Here is a 17,867-nt window from a genome sequence, read left to right as displayed (position 1 = left end):
CTTCCTTCAATCCTGAATCGAAAGGACCGCCGAGGGCAGATGGGCGGGAGTGGCCCGTACAGGCCTGACTGGAGAGGGCTCGGTGGTTAAACAGCCGGGCCGCCTGTCAGCTGTGTGACTTGGTGCGGTGGCTGGGACTCCGTGGGTCCCTCCCTCCCCTCTTCCTCACGTGGTCCTTGCTCCTGACTGGGGCTGCCCTGGACATAGTGAGGGAGCCTGGGCGGCCCGGTGAGTGTTGGGACAGACTGGCTCACGGGCTGGTGGTGACTGTCAGGCTCTGCCAGCCGCGAAGGCCCAGCTGACTCTCCTTCCGGTCGAAGCAAGAACACCTGCGAGCCCTGCGGTAGGTGTGGGCAAGGGGCGAGCGGGGCAGCTGGAGCTCATGAGGGAGCTTGGGGCAGAGAGCCGGCTGCAGCGGCTGGAGCAGGTCAGGGAGCTCACAGCTCTTCAGAGAGACGCAGGCCCCGGTGAAGCAGCGCCTCAGCTTAGTCAGCCTGGTTTCTGCCGAGCCTCCCCCCAAGGCCTGCATCAGAGGAACAGCCTGTCCTTGCTCCAGGTGAGGGGGTGAGAGAAGGACCTGTGGGCTCCAGCAGGCCTAGTGCAATGAGAAGCCTGCTGGGCCCTGCCTGGGGGCCAGGCTAGGCCTGGGCACCACGGAAAAGAAGTGAAGTCATTTTCCAGCTCAGTGCAGTAGGGCCAGAGCCCAGAAAACATAGATTTATGGTGGGAACTTGGGTACCTGGTAACTCATATAACTTCTGAGTGCTGGCCTTGTGCCCTTCCTCTGCCTTCTAGCAGTTGAGAGCTGGGCCAAGGACGGGAGCTTGGAGCTCCTGGGAGCTCCCCCCACCCCATCCAAGCCTCCACGGGCCCCAGGACAGGAGCCTGGAGGAGCGGAAGCCAAGAACTCCTGGGGCCCAAGGAAGGGGGAGAGTGGGAGCCCCAGGCTTCTCTTTGCTCTGACTTCCCTTCTGAGTTTGCAAAATCTTGCAAATTGATCTGAAATAGTACAGTTTATTTTTCTTTGCAGCGAGAGTCTGCTTCTGGCTGGGGTCTACCTTTAGTGGGGTTGTAACATTTTTATCCACTTGTTTGAATATTCATTTCATATCTGTGGGGTTTTTTTTTCTCTCTGCACGCTGGCCTTTTTTCTCTTAGACTGATTTCAATCACAGATTCACTTTTTTTTTTTTTTTTACTAATTTTATTAACATAATGTATTGTTTGCCCCAGGGGTACAGGTCTGTGAATTGTCAGACTTACACACTTCACAGCACTCACCATAGCGAATACCCTCCCCAATGTCCATCACCCAGCCACCCTCCAGTAACTGATAGTACCAGTTTGTTTTCCTCTCAGTAATGGCCTTGCTAGTGTTATGTGTAAATGTGAGTAGCTATGAATATTTAGAGATCAGCAAAGCTGTAAAAATGAGGATACACATCTTTGCCTTGAGGAAATGAACCTCCTTGCAGCTCTCGATGTGATTTTTTTAATGCATTCTCTGTGTGAGGACTCTGGCTGATGACCCAGGAGGTGGGGGGCAGGTGTCAGCTAAAAGGCCAGGGCCTGGATTATGAGCTTAAAGAATGTGACTGGAAGGACACGGCAGATGTGAGCAAGGAACACGAGGATGTTTTTTCCAGTTGTGTTTGGATTGACATCATACTTAGCAAATGCTACTAATTGAGTTGCTCACTGTGTACTGGGAACTTGGAATCTATTCTCTCATGCAGTCCTTACACTGACTCTTTGAGGTTGATTATTTATCCCATTTTATAGATAAAGGTCCTGAAGGGCAATGATGGACTAATTTCCCCAAGGCCCCACAGCTGGGATCTATTGAATAGAGTTGGGATTTGAACACAGGTGACTTTTATCCTCATAACCATGTTGTTTTGATTATGCTACATGTCCCCTTAAGGAGACTTATAATAGCAGAAAGAGTGGTGAAGTAACGTTTATTGACCATCTGCTGGAGGCTGGGCACTAAGCTGAGTGCTTTACCTGTGTTTCTTAAACTTCGTGCCCCGGGGGGTAGGTTCTAATATTACTTGGGTTTCACAGAAGGCCAAAGGGAGGTCTGGAGGTGTAAAGGGCCGTACCTGGTACACAGTAGAGCTGGAATTCAAGAGGCCGAGGCAGTGGGAGTCCGGACCTGGGCTCCTTTTGCATTATGGAGCCTCCATGGGCTCTTGGTGAGCAAACTGTACATTGAAGGGGTCTTAGTTGTCTGAGAATCCAGTCAGGGTAATGGGCTTACAAGCATGGATTGGAATCCTTTTTAAGATTTATTACTTATCTTAGGAGAGAAGGGCAGAGGGAGAAGTAGAGTCTTAACCAGACTCCACGCTGAGAGCAGAGCCCATCACAAGGCTCAATCCATAACCCTGAGATCACAACTTGAGCTGAAACCAAGAGTCAGACACTTAACCAGCCATGCCACCCAAGCGCCCCTGGACTTGAACCCTTTTCAGTGGACTGTCAAATATTTAAGAAGTGTCGGTTTTGTGTAAGATTCTGGGTCTAAGCTTTGGTTCCACAGAGATAGGGAAAACTCTGACACGCCCTGCTCTTGAGGGGTTGACATTCTGGTTTTGAGTGTTACCACACATGGGAGGGAGCCAGCCTTTAGGTCTGGGAAAGTTTCCCAGAGTCGATGTTTGTGTTATGGAAGGGTATGTGCATGGATGTTTAGGGGCAGGGAGAAGAGAGCCTAGTTCATTGAGCAAAGCCGTCCTTCCTGATTTTGGAGGGCCTAAGAGGCCAGGGTTTGATCTTCGAGATGTGACCTGAACCGCCTTGTTGAAGTGGAAAGGTTGGGGCGTTGTGTGTGTGTGTGTTGGGGGGGGGTTGTTTCCGAAGTTCATCTGGCAGGTTGTCAGGAAGGATTGCAGGGGTGGGGGGATGAGGCCTAAGAAATGTCCAGAGCTTACGAAGCTATTGTTGTGAGCCACTGAGCAGGAAAGGGTGAATGTTGGAAGTTTCATTAGGGTTAGTAATTCAGTGGGCTGTGGTCCTTCAGTGAAGGTGAGTAATGCCCCGATGACAGGAGGAGAGTGGAACATTCATCCAGCTTTAGATGACTTTCCTAGACCCTGAGAGGAATGTGTTCTTCTCCTCTTTACTCCAGAAGGATGAATTGATTTGCATTTTTTAAGAAGATTTTATTTATTTATTTATTTATTTATTTATTTGACAGAGAGAGAGAGAGAGTGTGAGCGAACACACAAACAGGCAGAGCAGCAGGCAGAGAGAGAGGGGGAAGCAGGCTCCCTGCTGAGCAGAGAGCCGGCATGGGGCTCCATCCCAGGACCCTGAGATCAGGACCTGAGCTGAAGGCAGAGGCCCAACCCACTGAGCCACCCAGGCGCCCCTGATTTGCCTTTTATTTAGAAAGTCCTTTACCTTGATTTCTTGTCCTAGCTCCACGGAGTTCCCATTCATTTCTTTATCACTGCGATAAGAGAGGCCCAGGTCCACCCTGTGTACCATCTTGAGTCTGGGACTGTCGAGGGTAATTACCTGAAGGAGTCTGCGTTTAGACTTGGGTCCATCATTTTATAACCCATGTTGGCCACCGTGAAGACGGGCTTGTCTTGGGCATAATGCCCAGACAGCAGGGAGCGTGGAGGAGGAAAGCAAGGAAGAACTGACAAAGGGGAAAAAAATACTATATGCTTCACACTTGTAGGTTGTAACAATCCGAGGTCAGATCAGTGACCTTGATGTTTACCACTCTGGGTGTTATACCCAGATTGTTCCAATTTAATAGTAAGCAACAGTCTATTTTAGGATCTTTGCTCAGATGGGAACTTCTCAAGTTTTTCATTCCTGGAAGTCTTTGAGGTAACTCCTTCGAGGTCAGATGTCACTGAAGGGAGAGAGGCTGTCTCTTCTAGCCTGCTGTCACACTGTCATTGTCACCAAAAGCTTGTCTCCTTTGCTGATGGTCCAATTTTTAGTGAAACAGTTGGCTGAGAGTGATTTGAGAAATGGTTTCCTTGCACTGATTTCATTAATAATTAGAAACAGGAGCCCAAACTTGGGGACTATGTCTTGCCAAGGAGGAACAGCAGAGATTAACTTCTCAAGGAGAGAGTGCTTTGGTGAGGCTGCACCTCGGGGACCCTGCTGTGTGGGTGATCGCACCCGTGTCTGCAGTTGCTGCTGAGTCTGTCCTCATCTACAGTTCTGTCTCCTTTCCATTCTCCGAGGTCAGTCCACGTGCCTTATTTATACATTTACCGAATGGCATGATTGGTCAAAGGAATGATAGTCCTTAAAGGATGTGATCCGAAGACACATAGGTATGACTGCAGTCTGATGGCACCTTAGTGAGTTCTGTAAGGAAGAGGCTCTGTCCTCCTGCACAGGTTTGGTGGATAAAAGGGGCTGCCCTGAGAGATCTCCGCACCGTGCCGCCCGGCAGTACTTAACTGCCATCATGGAGATGATCTGTGTCGGTAGCGTCCAGTAGAATAACCACTAGCCACATGTGGGTATTGGGCACTTGACACGTGGCTAGTATGTCTGAGGAACTGAATTTTTAATATTATTTGGTTGTAATTGACTTAAGTTGAGCCACGTATAGTAAGTGGCTACCATATTGGACAGCTCTGCTGGAGACAATGGCCAGAGATGATGGATGCTGCATTAGGACTTGGGTATAGGTTTCAGTTGGGCAGGCTTATTTGTGAGAGGGGGGTTAAGACACCGTGTACTCTAGTGGACATCAGACAGTCTAATAGATAGCATGGAGTTGTGACATTGTCTTTAAATACTGGGATGCGAACAAGACTTGGATCCGTTGGAGCTGGATTAGGCAGGGAAGTTTCTTGGAGGAAGATGGCATGTCTGTAGCTTTCAGGTCTTCTGGAATAATGTCCAGGCAGCCATAAAGGTTCTGTGGGCTCTTGCTTTAGGGAGGCAGTGTGGTATGGAAGACTCCAGGCTTGGGAGTTTGACAGATCTATGTGAAGATGGGGGTCGCTTATGCAAACTAGGTAGCTCTTTGAACTTTAGTTTATTCACGTGGAATTGTTATGTTAAATAACTTATACAAAGTGCCTGGTGTCTTGGTACCTAGCATGATTCTCAATTAAGTAGGCAATACTCTCAGAAATAGGATTAGCGTATATGTATGCGTACTGAAACTGCATGTCAGGCCCGAGTCTATGCTCTGAAGATGGAGACCTGTCTGTTCAGTACATATTGAGCTAGGAATCCTGAGGTTGTTGCGGAGAGTCTTTAAAAAAACGAGGATGTGGAGAAGCTGAGTAATGCACAGAAGGACCCTTGGAAAATGGAGAATTGTAGTGTGATAAATCAATGCATCTCTTCAGTCACTGGTAAGGGCACAAGTTGATGTGTGCATAGTGCAATCTTCAGAACTCCAGCTCTTATTCTCCTCCCCGCCTGGAAGAGCATTCATCAGAATTAACAGCTTAAACCCTCTGCGTTTCTGGGCTTTTATTTGCACGGCACCTTGGATGCCTGCTAGAGACGGTTCCGTTATCATTGCCTTATCTGCGTTCTCTGTTTACTTGAACATAAGGTTGATTTAGTATCTTACAAGAACTGAACATTGTCTCCCAGACATCATTAATCTCACCTTTCTTATCCAGCCTAAGTGTGAAATTAATCAAAAAGGAAAGGGAAATTAATAATTCGCCGGTATTCACAATTCATCAGGAGACCTCACAGCAAGTATGAAATTAACTTCTCCAAATTAATACACACATCAACAAATTAAAGGTATGGAAAAGGGTTATTTATTATTTAGGAAATGCTCCTTAATGCTTCCTGCTTTGATAATTAGTTAGATGATGGGTAGTGTCTGGTGAGAAGACCGTTGAGTATTGTGAGGTTACCTTAGGACCATAGAATGCATTAAATCAACATCCTCCCCTCCCCTCCCCGCCCCCCCCATATTTCACTTAGATGAATGAGGTACAGCCGGATGGCTAATGCATCCTTGTTTCCTGTCAATTGGAAAAGGTGTGCCCAGACACTTGCAGTTTTGATCTCTATTTACAATAAGCTAAATTTGATCCTGGGTTCTGTGTTTCCTTGTTATGACATGTGGTATGATCAGTTTCAAAGGGTACATTATTGTGAGCACATTATGGGAAAGAATGGAGTGTTATAATTACAACTCTATTACAGCTTTTGCTGAGGTTGATAAAGGACAAGCTTTTGTGACTAAATTGTTCCTGTAATTACATCAGAAATAACAGGCAACAGTCACCTTCCATTAGGGGTGGGAAAGAAGGATTCTTACTATTTAAGCAATCACATAAGGTGCTGCATGAATCACCATCAGCCTCCTCATGAGGAATTAAAAATAAAAGGAACAGCTGACATCATCCTATAGCAGGTTTTATGGATCTGAGAAATGCCAGATAGTTGAAGGAAGAGAGCCGTCCATAGCGATGCCCCAGCCCACATGTTAATAGCCTGTTGGCAGTGGTTCTCAAACTTGAGCTAGCATTCAGATCTCCTGGGCGACAGCCTAGAGTTTGGGATTCAGAAGGCGTGGCTGAGATTTTGCATTGCAAGCCTCACAGATGATGTTGATACTGCTGGTTTGAGATGCATGTTGAGTACCATTAGGCTAGGGGACAGACACGGATATAACTTGGGGTAGGTTCAAGAAACTGAACTCGAAGATTAATTCCCCAGTGTCTGTTAAAATAATCTTGATGAAAATACAACTTGGTCTTTGGGGTGGTGTCCAAGCTTCGTCAAGGGCATCTGCTCTTCGTGACATTGTGAGGGAACATGAATAGCAGGTGCAAACCTAGAGAAGTGGTCTCCTGGTTCTCCTGGCCCACTGTCCTCCTGTCTTGGTAAAATCTTGGATAGACTTTGATGGATACCAGTGTCTTGAGAATTCAAGTTAGTGATGAATTCTCAAGTGGCAAGGTGGGGATTTTTTTCCCCTTACTTGTCAATCAAACCTACACTTTACATGGGGACCATCTGTAGGAGAACAGTCGTTTCAGCTAAGGGTATTCCAAGTCCCAAGCCACCACCTCTTGTCATTGTCACGACTGCCTGGCAAAATGGCTATTCACAAGATGAAAATGTGATGTATCACGCATTACCAGTGGCTGTGATTCTAGGCTTCCAACTGGCTCTAGGTTGGCCTTTTATTATCCTACTAATTCACTGTCCTGTTCTAGCAGTAACAGCCACAGCAGTGACAATCACCATTGTTGGTGGAGGGCTTGCTGCCTCTCCAGGGTGCTGGCTGGGCTTCTGGCTGTGTAGTGTTAGCTTGTGTGAATCCCACCGCCATCCTTGGAAGGAGGCACCGTGATCCCCTTTGTTTCAGACACAAGAGGATGGGGGCTGGGAGAGGCACTGGGTTGTCCTCACACAGCTTGTGAGAGTCGGACTTCTCTATTTGAGTCCAGGCAGCATGAGCAATGTGGGGCAGATTTAGATTTGAGTCTATTTTGGGAAACTTTCAATGGCAGTGTGATGAGAAGCCTCGCTGAATTGGAAAGATGCTAGGAAGTTTTGAAGTATGTTGCAACCAAACGTATTTAAGGTTGTGTAGGTTCTGAGGTTGAGGATCTTTGTAACGGGACAGAATTTCACTGTGTGATGAATTGAGCTAGTCTGCCCTACATAAGATGAAAACCATCTGAGGCCAGTATTGCAATTATGCTTCCTTTTTTTTTTTTTTTTTTTGTGACTCTGTTGTTTGATAAGGAAGATCAAATGACTTAAAGCTTATTAACATGTTCATGATTTGTTTCTCACATGTACCAGTAGGTGGTCTTAGTCATTTGAAATTATCTTTGTAGGCAGGAAGTTACTTTGAGCAGGGCTGTACGCTCCCTTCCCCCTATTTCTCACAGGAGTAAGTCTACGGGACAGCTTCAGTGCTCTCCATGAGCCACTTTGCTTTACTAGGTTCTAGAAAATGAGAGAGGTGGAGACTGCTTTGAGCTATGCCCATGGTTGTTTGGCATCAATATTCTGAGATTCTCTGGAGAGACAGGGCCCATAGGGAATAAGAGGGCGAAAAACTTGAATGTAAATCTGAGAAGGGGATCAGTCTGGCAGCTTCTGGTGTAGATGGGCATGAGGAGTGAGGAGGTGTGAGACCCCTGCGTCTGAAATTGGCCACCATCGTCCTCTGTCATTGGATCTAGAGGAGGTACTGCAGAGATGGTCCTTGAACATGCGAGGCATGAAAGTCTAACGCAGATTCCTCACAGAATGCCACTCTAGAGTTCAGAGCTGGTCAAGTAGGGTATTTTGCTTCTGGGCCACTTACAATATCTTTTCTCCAAAATAACAAAGGGCTAAAATACTGGTTGAAAATGGGATTCCAGTTTTTCCTGGCTGCTTTTTTACTGACCGTCCCCTGTGATCTCTGCCTTATTCTTTGTAGACTGAATTGAATTCCCGTGATGCTTTATAAATGCTTTCATAGTTGAGGTGTAATTAAGAGAGGAAAGAAAAGGATAAGCTCAAGAAGAGTGTGAGAGAGCCTATTAATCCCCAGAAAATAAACTTTTGGGTGAAATCTTAGCGAGTGGTGCTGTTGAAAATGAGGAGGGAGAAAGGGCTTTCTTCAGTGTTTTCTTGGTCTAGAGACCTGGCTAGAAGTGGTTGTAAATTTTCATTAATGCTATATATTTGACTCCTCAGGAAATGATATTTAAAATGAGTTGAACATTAAAGCTTTGCTGAGGATAGACATGAACGGCCTTTTGGTTTCATGGTGACCATGAATTTTGCTAATGATCGAGCTGAGGGTAATGCAATAGTTCTCAGATGACTTGAAGACTGGCTGGTCTGATGCTTCTGGGGAAATCAGGATTGAGTTCTTACTTAATAGGAGTATCACTGAAGAAAAAAATGGAGATTTGAAAGCATGGGGGGAAGTGAAGTTGAAATTTTGGGGAGGTGGGGTTGGGGAGGAGGGCACATCTTGAACATTTTTTTGAATCTTACCATTTTACTGCTTGATCCCAGCACTCAGTCAGAAAATTGCCATGTAATGCACCACTTGAGATGTTGAAGAAAACCTAGAGTAGAGGGTAAAAGCACTGAAAGTCCGCCTGTGTCATTTAGGTCTGAGGCACACAGGTATTTGTTTTGTTAGCCCACACCAATACCGTGAATGAAAGGGTTTCAGTACTAACCAAAATGCTTGGGATTGTTTTCTTAAAATAGATCTTGAGGACCGGACTTGGTGGAGTTAGCAGGTTTTTCTGTCACAATATTGTGCTTCGAGAAACCATTCCTTCACCTCAGAGCTGTGTCCAGACGGGAGGCTGGTATAAAGAGGGGGCCGTGTGGTCCCTGGCTTTGACTGCGTTCTTTCTAACCTTCCATCCTTCTTGAGTAAAAGTCTGTGAGGCAAGACAGCTGGATGGAGTCGTGGGTTTGGAAGGGCTGCAGGTGGAACCCCCTCTCCCCAGTTGCCCAGGGTGCGGCCCCCTCTTACTACTCAGACCACTGACTGGGACGCAGATGTTCCTGCTGCGAAGGGTAGTTGAATGCTGTAGACCATGTAGAGAGGGAAGTGACTTGTTTAAATTTAAAAAATGACAAAACTCTGACATTTCCTAGCAGGACATGGTGCATGCTCTGCTGTGAGGTCCTTCACTGGTCAGGGCAGTCGGTTAGTCTTAAGAACACTTTGGGCAGTCAGCTTGGACATGGGTCTGTGCAACATGGTTGTTATTTTTTCCTCCCTCCTGCTTTCCCCCCTTCTCTCCTTGCCTCCCCCACTCCCTCCCAAACTCTCAGTTTTATAATTCTCTGATGATAAATTCCAGGAGTATCAGAAACATGCTGAATAGATCTATTAAAGGACATGTTTCCCTCTTTTTTTTTTTTTTATAAAGGAGTATTTTAGAAGGAAAATACTAGCTTTATCAGAAGCATATAGTAGATCTGTTTCTAAAATGCTTTCACTCTTTTTAAAAAAATTTTATTCTTCAAGGTGAAGTTGCCACAAGTAATCTGTTACGTTTGAATGAACAGGCTTGCAGTTCAATTGGGTTTATCTCCTATTGAAAACTCCTTAGTTTTTTGTGATAGAGCGGTCTGTTTCTCAAATTGTGTATACATATACTTGGAACTGTGAGTGTATATTAATGCAGGCTAGTCCGGGAAGCATTAGAATTGGTAAAAGCTTGGGTTTGGTGCCTCCTGAGACTTGCAGCAAAGAGAAGTTTTGTGCAGAAACTCCATCTTTGCCAAGTGTAGCCTTACTCCTGGTAAAATAATAATGGTTGGATTTGCTTCTTCTTTTTTTTTTTTTAAAGATTTTATTTATTTATTTGACACAGAGAGATCACAAGTAGGCAGAGAGGCAGGCAGAGAGAGAGAGGAGGAAGCAGGCTCCCCGCGGAGCAGAGAGCCCGATGCGGGGCTCGATCCCAGGACCCTGAGATCATGACCTGAGCCGAAGGCAGCGGCTTAATCCACTGAGCCACCCAGGCGCCCCTGGATTTGCTTCTTAACACATGAGATAATACAATTTATTTTTTAATAATAATAATAATTATTATTATTATTGGTAATGCCTTTGGGTGTTGAAGTGATAGGGCCTCCCAGCTAGCTGTTTTTAGGTTATTTCTTTTTGGGAGACGACATCGAAAGGCAGTTGGGTTGCAAAACGGGAGAAGCAAAGTCCATAGATGACCTTTGTCAGCCTGTTTGCAATAGATCAAGTTGTTAAAAAGGAGAAACTTAAAAATATCTTTGTCCTTGTGGTTTCAGGAGTGATTACTGTTCTGAAGAGGACATTGGAGGAGGATCCATTAGGTCATGTAAGTATTGACGTAAGCAGATATCCATGTGGCTTAGCATAGACCCAGGATATTTGCCCTTGGGAGGGAGAAGTTCCAGTAGTTGAGTCAGATGTTGGCATTTGGAAATGTCTAAATACAGACCCCTAGTCCCAAAGGGCTGAGGGGTGCTTCTCCCAGTGCCACCCCAATCCTCAGGGGACATCTCCAGCTCTCTGGTGAAGGCCTGGTGGGGTTTAATCTTTTGGGACAATTGGGCAAGGATATTTTATCTGTCTAGAATTAGTAAAGTGACTGGAGCAGAAGGCCATTAATTGCTTTACTCAATCATGATCAAACCGACTTTATTTAGCATGATTCCCTTCCATAGAAGGGCTGATTCCTTCAGAGCAGCCCAACCGAAATCTGACACAGAGGATCATGAGGTAGTAAGACCGACGAAGAGTGTGATTGCTAAAGACCGCACAGTCTCTGAACTGTGTATCAAGGAACTCAAGAAGTACACTTTCCTAAGTCCTCAGTTAGGACGTATTTTTATGGAGGAAGAAATTTGCTAAGTACTTCTTTATTTGAACCATCTGAATAGTCCATAGTGCCTAAAGTCCCTGCCCAAGCTACCCTTGAGAGTTACCTTGGTAAGTGAGTTGTTAACTTGGGAGCAGAGTATCCAGATTTCGCAGCCTGCTAGGATTTGGGTGTCAAGGGTATGAGGCTTACAGAATGAAACTTTAAACATTGCTAATTCCTGTTTCTTTTATGTGTGTGGGTCTTTGAAAAAACTTTGTCTCTAACAACATCACAGGAAAAAAAAAATACCACAGGGGGAAAAAAAAAAACCTACCCCAGCAACTCACAAACAGACAGATGTCTGATGTGAATAAAAGCCTTAATGTTAGAGCCAGAAAATGATGTGACCATGTGACTTATATCAGCGGGTTCTCTCTAGCTGTCACCTTGAGAATTTGTCCTCCTGGGAGAGACCAGAGAAACAAGAAGTGTCTCCTTCAGAACCTCAAAGGGAGTTTGAATTTCTGAGGGCATGGGATTTTGTCTAAGATGGAACAGGCGTACTTAATCCACCCTTCTCCCTCCCCCACGCCCCCATAGGGTACACACATCACTTAATTAGAATGGGACTTCATTTCAGGGACTACACAACTTAGCAATGTATCTTTAGGAGTCTGTTTTGGCAGTTAGCTCACTGTTGACAGATAGGGCAAGTTCACGTACTGCCCGCTGAGATATGCCAGGCATGGCAGCTGAGGGTAGCAGGCTGACGTCGCGGAGACCTGGAGCTGGGTCTGTGGTCCCTGATACCCAGCTGCCATGACGTATGCTATGGGAAGGATAAATATGTGTCTTTCTGCCTTTCCTTGTGCTGCGGTTTTTTTTAGTGTCCGTATCTGCCCCCACCTCCTCCTCTCAGCTCTGCACTGTGTGGGGTTGACAGCCTTCACGGAGCAGGCAGACACGTTGGCATCGTGTGGCACTCCTGGGCTACGTCTATCTGCCACCAAATATGTTGTCACCTTCCCTCTTGAGCATGCCATATCTAGCTGCCTTTGGAGGGGCCTCTTGGCTCCTTTGGGAATAACTACTGAAAGAGCAGCTGTCTGTCAGCCTCCTCCAGAGCCGTCGAATTGGGCTATTGTCAACCTGTTGTTGGAGGAGTTCCCAACACAGCAGACTTGGCTGTCATTGACATTTATAACTTGAAAGCCATATCACAGATGAGTTCGCGTTTCTGATAATCCCTTAAATAGCCTTCAGAGTCTGCAGCACGTGGCCTGCATACACTGGGGCAAGCCCCAGGAGTGTGGAAATAGTTGGGCCTTCCTGGAGGGAGGGGTTACCATTCCGCCCACAGCATCTCCTTTCTGACTTGGGTAGGAGAAAGTTGCTCTGGCTTTGTGCTTAGGTTTCTGCGTGACCATAGGAGTCCTTTTAGGTCAGGAAAATTGGCTTCTAAGAACTAATGACTCTTGAACTCTGATTACCACAGAGCCTGTGATCAGAGAGGAAAATTGATGTCAGAAAAGGGTTTTTGAAGGGGTTGGTAGATCCCATACCTGTTTTTGTTTTGTTTCGTTTTTTTTTTTTTTTTTTTTTTTTTTTTTGGTGCCTTAATACTTCAAAGAACCAGATTCTAACTTTGATTTCTTGAGACATGACCGGAAGAGAAAGATGCAGTGCTGATGGTGAAAATAAAACCAGAGCCATACCAGTAGATCTCGTGAATACATATTGCCAGAGAAAGTGCAGAGTGGAATCAAAATGACGTTTACTTACTGTGGGTCTGTTTAGACTGTAAATTCCTTGAGGGCTAGGACTGGCTTTCCTAGTCTTCGTACCACCAGTGGCTAGCACAGAACCTGGCCCTTGGCCTCACGGTAAGCTGAGTAAATGAGTATAAAGAAGGAAAGATTTGAGGTAGAAGACATTGTGTGTGTGTGTGTTTATCCCAGTAGTACAAACATTGAAATATGTTAATCATCAAATCCAGATTATGGGATTTAAAGTTAATGATGTTTTCCTGTTGGCGTCAAAGATGAGTCATCTTAGAAGAGGCAGGGGCTTTGATGGTGGTGAGATGCAATTTAAATGAAACACCTTCACTGCCTGGGCTTAGATTTCCTTCTGTGGTTCCCAGGACGTTTGTCATGTCTTAGGAAATGTCAGCGCCTGACCTTGGCTGCGTGCTGCGCAGCTGAGTCCCATGCGTCGTCTGCTAACTCGCCTGGAATGGGGCAGGAACCAACTCTTAAACTGGCATGATCGGGGCAGCAGGCTTTGGGAAGATGGTTAACGGAGGAATGTGTGTCACCCCTGGCCCTTTGCCTGTGGTGCACTTGGGCTTCTCTTTCCTCTTTCTATGAACTGGCAGGTGCCCCGGAGCCTGGAGGATTGCCTGCGGGAGAGCCACCGTCCAGTACCAATGAACAGCCATGGCAGACAAAAACCTACTTCCCTCCTGGGCCGAGGGAAGTGGGTGGTAAGGCCATGGGGGCAGAGGTCAGAGCTGTGGGCAGCCACGTGTCTTGTCACCAGGCCTCTCGTAGAGGAGCAGGGCGGTTGTCTTCACGAGGTATGTCTGGCTTTGGCCGGATCTAATCAGAATTCCCGGTTTGTGGTAAGAGGTTTCCCAACAGCAGCATGTATATTTTCTCTGATTGTATTTGAAAAAAATGAAATGGTGGAATATTTCAGGTATGCAGAGAAGTGCAGAGACTTGACTAAAACACCCGCTCATGTTATCCTCCCCCCCCCCCCTTCCTCCATATCTCAGGGGTCCCCTTTCTCATGTCACTAATGACAGATGTCTTATCAACTGTGGGAGATGTTTGTTTTACGGTGGATTTACTGTACTTCTGTCCCTGGAACTTTTTAAATATGGGGTCTGCCTGGAACCTAGACCCACACAGAGCCCCAGCGCACCCACACTCTGAGGATGGTTGGTGCTCCTTGGATCTCCCCTTACCTGTGGCTTCCTTTGCTCATTCTGTCGTTCTGTCCTGGCCATCCTTGCCGTCAATCTGTTTTTCTCTCCATTCCGTTTCAAAGAGATGCATATGTGCTTATTTTACTTACATATTTTAAAGATTTTATTTATCTGTGTGAGAGAGAGAGAGAACACATGAGCAGGAGGGGGGCAGAGGGAGAAGCAGATACCCCGTTGAGCAGGGAGCCTGATGTGGGGCTCCATCCCAGGACCCCGAGATCATGACCTGAGCTGAAGGCAGCTGCTTGAACGACTGAACCACCCGGATGCCCCAAGATGTGTACGTGTTTACATCCCTCTCTGCAGCCAGTTCAGGACTCCCTATAATGGGCAGTTCCGCTGGTACTGCTTGGCACAGCTAATGCTGTCTCCACATCCAGTGCCCTTCCCGTGACGAAGGCGGCTCACATCCACGGACTTGGTGCCGCACACAGAGCACTCACTCTGATAAGAACTTCTCATTTCTCCTCAAGCCGGTGTGCGATCTCTCTGCGAACGTCCACCTGCCTGGAGGAGGGAGGCCAAGGCCATTTTATTTTGCTTCTCAGGCTTAGAGTGATGGATGGACAGCATCTGTCGGGCAGGCTGAGGCTCTCCCTCGGGTTAATTAACATGGGTAAGGCCCACTGACAGGTTTCTAGTCATTTATTCTCTTACCGTAGCCATTTTCTGGGGCCAGAGTCCTGCGTTATTTTAGCTATGTTGATGGATGATTGGCCGCTTAACTCTTCATTTTGATCTGAGCCTCATGATGGCTTACAGGAATCCACAGAGGCAGCTCACGCATCAGGAAGGCTGCTGGGGAGTTTGCCACCATGTAGCTAATAAGATACTGCCTTGAAGCTGGCGGGGTGGGGTGGGGGGGGTGGCGGGTGAGGGAGTTGCCTCACCAGGAGGATGGAGGAGAACCCAGGAGAGGCAGAAAGGATTGGGGAAGGCAGTGCAGGAACCTTGGGAATTTGGCTGAAGAGTTTGGGGATTCTGGGTGATTGGAGGAACAGAACGGTTTTTAAAACCATCCTGGGTTGACACCGTACAAATAAATGACCAGGAAGTGAAATAAAAACAAACAAACAAACACAAAAAACCCAAGGTGGTCCAGAATACAAAGCTTCAGTTATGTTAGTGGATTCAAGACAGAAAATTACCCTGTCATATTAGCATAAAAGTTTCCAAAATGTTTACCCTCAAGTTGAGCACTTACTCTCCATAGAGGAAACACTTTGTGGCCTGGCCCTGCTCTCTGGACCATCCTCCTCCTCCACCTGGAGTAACACTTGGGATTTGTGGGTCTTTTCTTGGTGCTTTTTTTTTTTTAAGATTTATTTATTTGAGAGAGTGGGAGGAGGGGCAGAGGGAGAGGTAGACTCTCCAAGCAGACACCCCATTGAGCACAGAGCCCAACATGGGGCTCAGTCCTACCACCACAAGATCATGACCTGAGCCAAAATCAAGAGTCGGACGCCCAATTGATTGAGCCACCTGGGCACCTGAGCTCTGTGCCTCTTATTCTGCGAGGCCCACCCTGACCTCTCTGCATCTTGTTTTTTTTTTATGCTATGAAGTAAAAGTTGGTTGGCGCAGCACTGTTCTCCCTGACAGGAAATGAGGGACCAGGAACAGGTGCTTGTTCCTGAGGGTCCTACCCAAATGGGTTTCCTTTCAGAGATCTTTCTAGAAGGACATGCTGGGGATTATTTCATATACCCCCCAGGCCACCTTAAATAGATGTCCAGCTAGCTCCTTCGAAAGGTGTGTGTCCTGCATTGATGACCTTCTGTAACAAGCGGATCTCTCTGCGCGTGTGTGAGGGTCTGTGTGTGCAGTCAGGTGGCACCCAGTGTTTTCTCTAGTTGATAGTTTTAGCTGGGTGGGGGTGGTGTTAGGTAACGATTCCTTTCATGAAGTCTTACTGAGCGAGGCCATCTAGGCTCTCCCCAGTTGACCCTGTGGCGGTGTCCGTGGTAGCCTGTGGAATGGGGGGACCAGGTATAGACTCCCGCCTGGAGGAGGTTTCAGCCAGGCTGGCAGTGGATAGTCCCTTGCCACTTGTACTCCGTTGTTTCAGACTCCCATCACCTGGCCACATCTCTCTAGAAAATGTAGTCTAGCCATGTGTCCCGGTGGGTAGAGAATGTGGGTTCAGTGAGCCACGAGCATTGTCCATAGGTTCCCCGACTCCTGATTTTCCCATTCACTTACCAGAGTCGTTGCACTATTGCATTCTTTTATCCACATGAACTCTTTTATTCCTCTTTTATGCCAGCTTGTGATGATGGCCAGGCATTACATTTTCGTGCACTGGGGTGAGAAACAATGGAAAGAAAAGAGAATGAAAGCTCCCTCAGTTCATGGATAGTGATTACACAGGCTGCTGTCAGCAGCTGGGAATGGCCAGTGCTGACTACAAGGGAATATTGGCTATGCGCCATAGGCCGCATTTGGAGGTTTTTTAATCCAGGTATTTATGAGTTGAGAGTAATGCTTAGTCTTCAGAAAGTAAATAGCACTTAAGCAGAAGGAAGCCATGGGTGCAGGGGCAGCCAGTGGCCCATGTGGAAAGGTGGCTAAGGTAATATAATTTGATAAAAAGCAGGAGTAGCTCTAATATTTTTATATGTGCACTTTTTTTTCCTGCAGCAGTGAATTAAAAAACACACGAAGCCCCCCAAATGCCTTTATTTGCTTTCAATTCAGGGAAGCCAGTGAGTCTGAGTAAGAGGTGAGGTGGTGGGAGGGAACGGGTGAGTGTGTGTCAGGGAGGGTCTTGGCAGAATTGCAGGGCATAACATCCTTCTGGAGCCTGTGTGTGCTAGAGTGACCGGGAGAGCTGGACCAGGCCTTTGTCAGAGAACCTAGTATAGAAGAGTGAGCATGTAGGGGTTGGAGGAGGGGCGCTACCAAGAAGAATATCTGCAGCCATGGGAAGATGTCCCCCCCTGTCTCAGGGCTGCAGCACGGTCAGGGTTGGTGGTAGTATCACAGAGGTCATGGGGGACCCTCTGAGTAGAGCTGTGTCTGTGGAGAAGATGCCGTTGGTCAGAGACTGGCTTCCTCCCTGTGCCCGCCCTCCCAGCTTCTGCTGACACCTCCCCGAGCCCCACTTTACGTGAAACCAGATGGCAAGGGGGGTTGGGAGATGTGATTTCCTATGATATGTCCCCAAAAAGGGCAGGGTATGCAGAGAATGCATTTGAGAGCAGAAAGGTAGATAGTTGGCCCAGGGACTATAACCTCTGGTGGAAAGGAAGGAGAATGAATAGAAGGAGAATGAATAAAGCAAGAGATCACGTTAGGAAAGAGATGTTAAGAGTTTTGGTTTCTTGCCTCCTTGCCATATTTTCTCCTCTGTGTTTCTCTGTCTCCACCTGTGTTCCTTTTCATCGTTTTGTTAAATGCTTTTTGCACCACGTGATATTTTCTGGACCTGCTGGATTCTGCAGTAACAGCTAAGCTCCCTGAATGCTCACCACATCCCATGATGGCCAAGTTTTCAGGGCTTGATCTGTCTCGGTTCACTGAATTATCCGAGCAGCTCTGTGAGGCAGACATGGGCAGTCCTCATTATGTGAGGGTTCTGTATT

General features: G+C 46.8%; 1 protein-coding gene across 3 annotated transcripts in view; it reads left to right on the top strand.

Annotated features, from left to right (window-relative positions):
* MGAT5 (alpha-1,6-mannosylglycoprotein 6-beta-N-acetylglucosaminyltransferase) overlaps window positions 1-17,867 on the top strand; it is a 339,352-nt gene that overhangs the window by 35,214 nt on the left and 286,271 nt on the right. Inside the window, exons 1-2 of one of the 3 annotated variants that reach the window (XM_046018617.1) lie at window positions 259-343; window positions 10,756-10,805. The exons of 1 other annotated variant lie outside the window; for it this stretch is intronic. The gene's annotated coding sequence lies outside the window, so the exon portion shown is untranslated. Of the gene's footprint in view, window positions 1-258; window positions 344-10,755; window positions 10,806-17,867 lie in introns of those variants that run through there. One more of the 3 variants, XM_046018616.1, reaches the window with a different exon arrangement.

The sequence above is a fragment of the Meles meles genome, chromosome 9, assembly GCF_922984935.1.
Source record: "Meles meles chromosome 9, mMelMel3.1 paternal haplotype, whole genome shotgun sequence".
Classification (NCBI taxonomy): Eukaryota; Metazoa; Chordata; class Mammalia; order Carnivora; family Mustelidae; genus Meles; species Meles meles.
This window is presented reverse-complemented; position numbering and strand designations above follow the sequence as displayed.